At 43.3% G+C, this 11,116-nt stretch overlaps 1 long non-coding RNA gene across 1 annotated transcript in view; it reads right to left on the bottom strand.

The window, feature by feature from the left end:
• Positions 1-2,146: 2,146 nt before the first annotated feature.
• The window catches only part of LOC142666575 (uncharacterized), a 30,979-nt gene continuing 22,009 nt past the window's right edge, over positions 2,147-11,116 (bottom strand). Inside the window, exon 3 of the long non-coding RNA XR_012851705.1 lies at positions 2,147-2,449. This is a non-coding gene — a long non-coding RNA (uncharacterized LOC142666575). The remainder of the gene's footprint in view (positions 2,450-11,116) is intronic.

Below are 11,116 nucleotides of genomic sequence, written 5' to 3'. Positions count from 1 at the left end.
TAGAAGAAAAGAAAGAGGAAGAGGAGGAGGAGGAAGAGAAGAGTTAGAGGAGAAATAGGAAGAGGAGGGGAAAAAAATTAAGAAGTGGAGGAGCAGTAGGAAGAAGAGGAGGAAAAGGAAGAGAATGAAGTTGAAGAGAAGAAAGAGGAAGAGGAGGAAGAGGAAGAGAAGGAGGAGGAGGAAAAGAAGGAGGAGGAAAAGAAGGAGGAGGAAAAGAAGGAGGAGAAAAAGGAAGAGAAGGAGGAAGAGGAAAAGGAGTAGCAAGAGGAGGAAGAGGAAAAGAAGGAGGAGAAGAAAAAAAGAGATAGAGGAGGAAGAGGGGAAAAAGAGGAGGAAAATGAGAAAAAAGAGGGAGAGAAGGAACTGGAGGAGGATAAGGAGGGGAAGAAGGAGCAATAGGAGGACGAGGAAGAAGTTGAAGAGAAGGAGGAGAAGGAAGAAGAAGAGAGGGAAGTGGAGGAAGAGGAAGAAAGTGGAACAGGAGGAGGAGGAAGAAAAGGAGGAGGAGGAGGAGGCAGAAAAGCAGTAGGACATTGACTGAGTTAGGCTTTGTTCGCACGTTGTTTTTTCCCTCCATTGGATTTATACAGTGGGACTATGCCTAGATGTATTCCTCTGACGGGAAAGCTGCAACGTTTGTCACTGTATAAACATACGGTGCGATACTTTTCCCATTAACTCCCATTGTAAAGAAATGTGTATAGCGCGCTGTATACGTCTTCTCACTGTATCACCCTGTATAGAAAAGTGCCGCAGACTACGCTTTTCTATACAGTGAGAAAAAGGTTTGTTGGTGCCTTCTGGCCCAGCGTACGCCAAAAAGACCCTCTATTAGCATATTCTGTGGGCATGGGGTGTATGCGCTGCGAGCGTTCCCAATACATAAGCCTTACAGAGAGTCATTGTCTGACGTTCCCAGATCTCTAACGCCCCAAATCCACACTTTACTGCATTTACACATGTTGACTTTGTGTCATTTTTTGGGCCACAATTTGCGCAATATCACATCATCTACAACTCACAACTGGGTGTAACATTTTAGGCTGGTCGGGCGGTTTTCGCTCTTCTTCCTTTATACGAGCTTGTAGGGAAAACCCCAAATTCCCAGAAGTCCAATAATGTAGGACAATAAAAATGATCCCCTGAGGATATCGTACCGCTTTCTCAGAGTCCCGAAAGACAATCGCGCCTTGTTATGCGAGAACATGAGACATATTACTTTAGAACTAGTCCGGAGCTAAAATGGCAGCCATATTGGTTGCCCCCCAGGTTTCCCAAAAGCAAAAAATATTTAGATATTGCAAAACTGATATACGATTTATATGAATTGCCATACCTCCCAGACGTCCCGTTTCTTGTGAACAAGCTGAAGAGTGGGTGGTGCATATGTAAATTTGCATAAAAGTGGGCGTTTTCTGTATGTTTTTGGGCATTACCAGGCGAATTAGCGTGAGGCTTACAAGTGTCCTGCGAATTGGGATTCAAACGTTGATTGGTAAGTAATATGGGTGGTACTTATGCAAATTTGCTCGTGTTCCCGTCTATTTTGAGGGCAGTCCCGGGTGACGGGGCTTAATAGTGTCCTGCAAATGGGGATGCAAATTTTGGGAGGTTTGGTATAAGTGATGTTATTTTTGGGGGTGGCCACCATCAGCAAAATGCAAGGGGTTTTCCAGTTTAGAAAACCCATTGTCATACCCCCTATTAGTGAATTCTGGGATAATAGAGGGGGGGGGGGTCCTCTGTTTAGGTCCAGGGCAGTTACATAGAGGGTCTCCCTCTCTGGAGGACCTGTCCTGTCCTGTATTACCCAAACACATTGATATGAATGGACACTGTGCAATGCTTCATTTCTCCTGTGGTGGCGCTGCAGGGAAACTGAACACTTACTGCCAGGTTTCACCACAGATCATAGCTGATCGCTGGGATTCTCAACAAGGGGGAAACTTATTGTCAGGGGACCTTTCTAACAAGTAGAGATTGTCCAGGGCGGAGATCCCCTTTAAGGTGGAGTAGAATATAAAGCCTATATTACAGGTCCGTGCTGTGTTGTATTTATTTCCTCTTTACGACATGATTGAAGAGCCAAACATATCATTTTTATTTATTTTTTAAATACATTTTCTTCGATGAAAATAACCTTTAAGCGCCGCCTGTCAGCGTGTAATTATGCAGCACAATATTTCTCTCTCGCTGCTGAATAAGCCTCTAATTACCGGGCTGAGGTCTGTCTGTTTGCAGGAACCATTCACACGGATCAGGCGGCGCGGCCGGGCACATTATCGCTCGCTGTCGTTGACACAATGATATTCTTGTAAAGACTTTTTGTTTGTCTTGTGTTTTCTCTGATTGCCGTCCATTCTCTTACACACGCAACCGGAATACGCGCCGCGGATGAACGTCCCGACAACCAACATACGGTTTTTGTCAATCTGCCTTATGTCGATATCTAAAAGGCAAAACACGCTATTATTAAATTGGTCCTCTCTTAGGTTTGGAATAAACCAATGACAGGGGAGGAACTATTTCGGGGTTGTATTATGAAGCCTCGCATTGTATTCATTGTAAGATCATGTTAATCACTTTGCTGGGATCTAGTCTACACGGGGACATACATCATTAGGTGAATTGCTGAAGTGACAACTGAATATTTTTGGGAACTGGCCGTGGGACTGATATGGAGCCTGGAGGTGAATTCTTCTTGCCCCATCTCGATTCTGAATGACACTCTTTCCATCAGTGCCCCCATCACTATGTCCCAGGATGTGCAACAATGTGGGGGCTACATAACACTACTTATGGTTGGACTGGTCCATCAAAGGATCATCTGGTAGACCCAGGCTGAATAATGGGCCCCTTATACAACAGGGGCCCCAAGACAACCCCATATGACGACTCCATGTAGGTTGTTCTGTGCCCTAATGGTAAATGATCGAGGTACAGTGTACAGCTAAATATCATCAGCAACCCCTGTAGGTTAGTTATTCATATCGAAACGTCTCATCCTACATGGACAACCCCTTCTCAGATCGAGGCAGCTGCAGAGATCAGATTTCATCGCTAAGGGTGTGGTCATACATTTTCATTGCAGCGGCCACTACAGGAGAAATGTGGTATTACACGCTGTCAATTCAAAATAACGAGTGACTGGCTATTACTATTGGATGACCCTCCCCTAGGATGTCCTTATACCCTAATAGGCATATGGACAGGGGGGTTTGGATGGGACTGACCCTTTTGAGGCACAGTGGTGCATTTTTACCGCTGGATTTGTTTTTGTGGAATAACTCGCCGTTAGGATATTATTAAGGTTATTTTTCTCAAAACGCTCACAGAAAAAAAGATCTATTGTTCCGCGTCCGGAATCTTAAGACGCGCTGGAAATCTTTGCTTATCTGCTCGTATATTTCAGAGATGTTAATTCTGATATCAAAACACAATTAATTTTCAAAGGGAAAATAGAATTGAATATAAATGGATTTACATAAATCACCCGCGATGACACGTTTTTTGATATATTATTTTCAAACATTTCCACCCAGAACTTCATCTGCAGCAGAAATGCCATTAACTATGGGGCTCATCAATAATTTTTGGCACGGAATATAACGCGGTGATTTATCATTGGATGGATTGTATATGGCGACATGTAGAGAATCTGAGATTACCCATGAAGCGGTTGTGTGGATGGAAGAGCCGCATTTATCATCAATGATTCCACGATGATGGGGCCACAATGTGATTTATTCTTTAGAGTAATCAATATATCCGGTTTAGTCCGGGGCATATAGATGTAACGTTGCGAGATACATTCACCATTCAATTTTATTGGACAATTTTGAAGGAAAACTCCAGGCAAAACTGATACACTGAAGTATGCCAGCTGCAGGTCTAGAGGGGGCGGGGCATGACACCGATTTTCTTTTTGAATCCTTACTCCATGCTCCGCCCCCCCAGTTTTGAGTGTGAATCTCCACCTTTTAATGCAGTGCGGATTCATTTCTGAATTTACCTTTATAGCGGTCAGAGCTCATTTTTCCGACGCAAAGCTCCAAACCCCCTACATAGACATTGAGTTACATGATAGAATTCTGACTTCCTTCAGTCACCACTAGGCGGAGCTCACTGCTTATGTATTCAATTCAATAATAACACAATATACAAGGTGCTCCCTCTAGTGGCGGCAGCAGGGAAATAGAATTTTATCGTTTAACTTTCTGTTTCTGTCTATGCAGGGTATTTGGAGCTCTGAATACAGAAGAGTATCACATGCAGGTGCAGGATTCGTTACGAGAGCTCTGATAACTGTACTGTAACGAACCCTGCTCCTGCGTGATTATCACATGATCAGGAAAGATTTACAGTCTGAACGCAAACAATAAAGATTTTCATAAATGACAGCAAGCAGAGATCTTGAAAACCATCAGGAATTGATATATAAAGCATATTGGAACATTGTATAACTTTTCATGATGCAATGAAGTCGCTTTATTTGCTGAAACTAGAATCCCCCTTTAATTAAAAGCAGTTGCAATTAATGTATTTTAATACCTACATTTGTCAAAAAAAATTGTGCAATAATTTAGAATTTGTCTTCATTCCTCAGTCGCTGAGAATCCAGGAGACATTTCTATATTATTTCTCTCATTCTTTTCTGTCTGAAGCAAAATGAAGTCAATTATTGGCGGCAGATGGTTTTCTAATTGGATAAATCTCTCCCTGTTTGGAGGACGTCCGCATTACAGCCCACGCAGTGACCCGCGTCTCCGCTGCGCAGTCTCTTCGTATTTTACAAAGCCGCCAAGTCAGACAAGTTCAGACTTAATGTGTTATATACAAGAGGCAGGGAATGAATGGAAACAGGAGGAGGTCAATGAAGTCAATTAATATAATAATAATAATTAGAAATGGTTTTAACAAACTGCAAATAATAATGTGAAATTCGTTGTCTCCTCTAGAAGCAATGTAAAGCGAATGTCCGGTTTGTGGGCTGGAGGACTATATGTCAGTACAATAAATCTCCACCTTTTACCATCAGGTCATTTTAGGATATTCTGTGCTGATTAATTTCTATATTATCTCTTTATAAGGGTCAGAGCTCCATTTTTCTGATGCAGAGCTCCAAATTCCCTGCAGTCTGCAGTCACCACTAGGGGGAGCTCAGGAGTTTATGGCATACTTATTAATGAGTTCTATGTATTATCCCTATGCAGTGAGCTCCCCCTAGTGGTGGCTGCAGGAAGACAGAATTTTATAATTTAACTCTACGTCTATGCAGGGGATTTGGAGCTCTGTATCAGGAAAATGCAGCTATTAATGATATATTAAGAGATTAATCAGCACAATATTTTGGATTTACTAATGAAATAGTGCTCAAGAGTGAATATATATATATATATATATATATATATATATATATATATATATGTGTGTGTGTGTGTGTGTGTGTGTGTGTGTGTGTTTGCAACTCTAACTCCACTAATCCATTAATGATATAAGAAAAATGTCCGTACTGCTTAGATCTTCGTCATGAAATTTCAAAAAATTGGGTCCATAGTACAGAACTATAGGGACTATGGGGCAGATTTACTAATTGTGTCTTAGGCACTGTTCACACAGAGTTTTTTGCAGGAGGAAAATTCTGCCTCAAAATTCCGTTTGGGATTTTGAGGCAGATTTTGACCTTCCTGCACGGCATTTGCCGCAATTTTCGCCATGTGCGATGGGCAAAAAACTCAGCGAAATACGCTTTCTCTGCCTCCCATTAATGTCAATGGGAGGTCAGAGGCGGAAACGCGCGAAGATAGGGCATGTCCCTTCTTTCTCCCGCGAGGCGGTTTTACCGCTCGCGGGAGAAAACTGCCCCTGCCTTCCATTGAAATCAATGGGTGGCATTTTCGGCCGGTTTTGCGGAGCGGTTTCCGCGTCAAAAAGCTCTTCAAAATACTCTGTGTGAACAGGGCCTTAAATTCCTATTGCAATTAGACCAGATGCGCCAAATTTATTACATTGGTTCATGCTAGATGATAAATTTGGACCACTTTATACCACCTCTTGGTTTGCTTATTTTAGTCCACTTTTTGTGAAAAAATTTGGACGCAACGTGGCACATTGTAAGCCACACCCACTTTTCCACTAAGCCACACCCTCTTGTTGGGCAAGTTGCAAACATCTGTTCTTTTTTGTGCATTTCATTAATAAATGTGTTGAAATGAAGGTGCAATTTAGGTCAGAATTCCGTCGCAGCACCAATAGTAAATCTGCCCCAATGTGCACTGGGTCCATGAGCGCTTAGATGGGTGGTCCATGAGTGCTTAGATGGGTGGTCCAGGAGCCCTTAGATGGGTGGACTATGAGCGCTTAGATGGGTGGCCCATGGGCCCTTGGATGGGTGGCCCATGAGCCCTTAGATGGGTGGCCCATGAGCCCTTAGATGGGTGGCCCATGAGCCCTTAGATGGGTGGTCCATGAGCACTTAGATGGGTGGTCCATGAATGCCTAGATGGGTGGTCAATGAGACCTTAGATGGATGGTCCATGAGACCTTAGATGGGTGGTCCTTGAGCCCTTAGATGGGTGGTCCATGAGCCCTTAGATGGATGGTCCAAGGACCCTTAGATGGGTGGTTCATGTATATTTGTTGGTTATTTGTACTATTTTTTATTCCTTACCCTTCCTCTCAGTTATGGGAGTCATTTTCAAGAAGCCTTATAAACAACTTTGAGAAGGTAACATATTCTTAGAGGGGTGAAGGAGCATCTTATAGATGGTTTGGTTGAAACTTTGATCCTTGTGTTCTTCATTTTCCTGTCTCCAACCCAAACTTAAGGATAGACATTACATATATAGCCCATGCTCCATTAGTTAACAGTCTACTGCACATGTCTTCTCATTGATGTCCAACCTCAGAACTTTTTGGTCTCCTCATCTTGGCCACTTGTCACTCTACTCATTTCTTGATCAATCTTTTTCACATCTGCACCCTTCAAGGCTCAACAATGAAGCCGCTCCAGTAATTTGTAGTCAGAGGAGGTAGGTAGAAGCTTCACCATATGGCGATATGACATATATTAATGGAGAAAAGGAACTTTTTGGACAGGAAATATAAAAAGCAGTGAATATTCTTCCACAGACCGACCCTGTAGTGTTCCAGGTAATTGATTTTCTTTTTTGGCTGTTGGTTGTTGTGTCATTTTATTTATTTATTGCTTTTTTTATTTTATTTTTCCTTCAAATTAAAAAAGAAACAGAACTCCTTAAGATTCTATAGACTCGTCTTATCACTGTATGTAGAGCAGGGACCCAGACAAAGTTATCCCTTGCGCCTTATTAGACTTGAACACGTATTTCTGAAGAGTTCCTTCCTCCTACAAGAAAGTGCTTGTTTCTGACAGTTCGGAATAGGTCTCGGGATAATTGGGTACACATCAGCTGCTGCCGAGATTGCAATTTAAAGAACACTTACAGTACAATGTAACAGCCGCGAGTAATAAAGATTATCATGATGCACAAAGGAAAGAGGAAGAAATGAGAATTAAACAAGACAGAGTTTATCCAGAAGATGAGACCGCAAAATACATACACTGATGGGAACATATACACTATACGGCTAAAAGTATGTGAACCCTCCTCCTAATTATTGAGTTCAGGTGTTTCAGACCCACCCATTGCAAACAGGTGCATAACATCCAGCACACAGCCATGTAATCTCCACAGACAAACATTAGTGACTTTACACGTGGCACTCATAGAATTTCACCATTACCACAAGCCAAATCCTGAAATTACTGCTCTGCCAGATCTGCCCTGGTCACCTGTAAGTGTTATTATTCTTATCTACATTACTTATCCTGTACTGATCCTGAGTTACCTCCTGTATTATACTCCAGAGCTGCACTCACTATTCTGCTGGTGGAGTCACTGTGTACATACATTACTTATCCTGTACTGATCCTGAGTTACATCCTGTATTATACTCCAGAGCTGCACTCACTATTCTGCTGGTGGAGTCACTGTGTACATACATTACATTACCTATCGTGTAATGATCCTGAGTTACATCCTGTATTATACTCCAGAGCTGCACTCACTATTCTGCTGGTGGAGTCACTGTGTACATACATTACATTACTTATCCTGTACTGATCCTGAGTTATATCCTGTATTATACTCCAGAGCTGCACTCACTATTCTGCTGGTGGAGTCACTGTGTACATACATTACTTATCCTGAGTTACATCCTGTATTATACTCCAGAGCTGCACTCACTATTCTGCTGGTGGAGTCACTGTGTACATACATTACATTACTTATCCTGTACTGATCCTGAGTTACATCCTGTATTATACTCCAGAGCTGCACTCACTATTCTGCTGGTGGAGTCACTGTGTACATACATTACTTATCCTGTACTGATCCGGAGTTACATCCTGTATTATACTCCAGAGCTGCACTCACTATTCTGCTGGTGGAGTCACTGTGTACATACATTACATTACTCATCCTGTACTGATCCTGAGTTACCTCCTGTATTATACTCCAGAGCTGCACTCGCTATTCTACTGGTGGAGTCACTGTGTACATACATTACATTACCTATCGTGTAATGATCCTGAGTTACATCCTGTATTATACTCCAGAGCTGCACTCACTATTCTGCTGGTGGAGTCACTGTGTACATACATTACATTACTTATCCTGTATTGATCCTGAGTTACATCCTGTATCTCTTTATTTTATATAAATTTACAAAACATAAACTGAAAAACAAATACATAACTAATTCCATAAAACCAAAAAGTCACAACCAAATTCTTATAAACAAATTTTCTTATATACATTTCTGTATATGAGAAGAGAAAACCATACCAGACCCGGCCACATACACCCCACTCTTATATACTTACATCTACACTTCATCCGAAACTAAACAATAACTAGAATATATACAAACATCATATAAACGTAATCAAAAGTACCAACAGAAAATCCCCCGACCCGCGTCAACCAAGGGCCTAAAGAAACAACATAATAATGATGATAATAATAACAAATAAAATAATAATAATAATAATAATAACAAATAAAATAATAATAATAATAATAACAAAAACAATCCAAAATATAATAATACTAATCCCAATTTTTTTTTTTTTATTTTGTATTTTTTTGTAATTGTTTTTTTTTTTTTTTTTAAATCACACTATACACATCCTGACTTTCCCTAACCTCCTTACCCTTCTTACCTAAACTCCACCACCCCAGCCAGCATCTCGCCTCATGTCCTCTCACGTCCGCATAGTCCAGATGCTGGCCCCCACCACCACACCCAACACCCCAGCCCAGCCCCCCGCCCCATGTCCTCCCATGTCCGCATAGTCCGGGGCTGGGTCAGGCACACCCCCCCCCCCCCCCCCCCGACCACCTCCCAACCTATCTATTAACCCCCTTAAGTCTATCCCTATTCTAACAACATTTCTACAATATAATACAATACACATCACCAACTTGTCCAAATACTAAACCATATACAAAATACACCGTACCCGAAAGCACCAAGTTCGGTCGCTTGTAAACCTTTTTCCTGCCATTTCAATCCTAAACAAAACAAAAATCTTCCACTGCTTACCTAGCCCATCACCAGAGAGGGAGAAGGGAAAGCCCCCCCCCCAGCACCCCCCAGAGGCCAAGGTACCACGTCCACCGCTGCACCCTCCCTATAGCTTGCCCTATCTCCTTACCCTATTACTAGCCCTTTCTTGACCCTATTGAAAGCTGACCCTATGCTGACCCTCACCTTTCCCTTATTCCGAGCCCTATCGCTATATTTTTTTTTGGTGCCTCAGCGGAACGCAGACCCCCACCTCCAGTTGAGCACCGGTGACGACCCCCCCCTCCCTCATGAAGGCAGGCACATTAAGGCACCCAAAAAGAAAAGCCCCTCCAAAGACGAGAGGCTTTGGATGCTCCCAATCTGCCGACCTCCAAAGAATGCACCTTCACCAGGTCACCCATGATATTGCTAACAACCTCATCCACTAGGAGGATTTTCTTCTGGGTAGAAACTAGACATCGTGCATTCCACATAAAGTGCCTGACCACTATACTGACTAGAAACAAGGTGCAATGGTCCCTACCACCGAGGTCTCCGAACACTCCATAGGCCCACCCAGCATAGGAGAGGCTGGTTAGGCCTGGCCAACCAATGGAGGCTCCCACCCTTTTGTATACCTCTGTATTGAAAGGGCAATGAAGCAGGAAATGCTCCATGCTTTCCAGCACTCCGCCACACTCCTCCCGGGGGCAATCCCGATCATCAGAGCTTCTGCACTTTAGATTGCCCCTCACATACAGTCTCCCATGGAAGCAACGCCAAACCAGATCCCAAAACTTCTGGGGAATCCTCGCTGAATTTAAAAGTTTTAATCCCACCCCGAGGTCACTACTTGGGCAGTCTTTGAGCGCCAGGGGCTTCTGGAAGTGGGTCATCAGGACCCTCTTGTCAAGAAATTTTCTCGACATGGTCCTGATCTCCCACACCTCCAGACCCCACCGGCGAACAATCTTCAGCGCCAGGGTGGCATAAGCCGGGAGATGTCCGTGAGGTGTACGCAGGTCTTTCACTTGCCCTCCTCTCTCCCATTCCTGGAAGAAAGGCAGAAACCACCCCCTGCAGGAGGATATCCACCAAGGAGCCCTCTCTTGCCAGAGGTTTGCCAGGTTGATCTTAACAAAGGTGTTCACTAGGAACACCACCGGGTTAACCATACCTAACCCGCCTAGTGTCCTTGGTAGGTAAGTAACCTCCCTCTTGATTAGGTTGAGCCTGTTCCCCCATAACAGCTGGAAGAAAAGGCTATAGACCCGAGTCCAGAGAGGTTCTGGCAAGATGCACACACTGCCCAGGTAAAGCAACATGGGCACCAGGTAGGCCTTGGCCAAGTGAACCCTTTCCCTCAGGGTTAAGGACCAACCCTTCCATTGGTCGACCTTCTGGGCAACTAGATTCTGCCTATCCTCCCAGTTCTTCTTGGGGTAATCACCCGGGCCAAATTCGACTCCTAAGATCTTAGCAGACCCCTGAGGCTCTGGAAGGGTGTCCGGGAGATCAAAACCAG

This window comes from Rhinoderma darwinii, chromosome 13 (genome assembly GCF_050947455.1).
Source record: "Rhinoderma darwinii isolate aRhiDar2 chromosome 13, aRhiDar2.hap1, whole genome shotgun sequence".
Lineage (NCBI taxonomy): Eukaryota > Metazoa > Chordata > Amphibia > Anura > Rhinodermatidae > Rhinoderma > Rhinoderma darwinii.
This window is presented reverse-complemented; position numbering and strand designations above follow the sequence as displayed.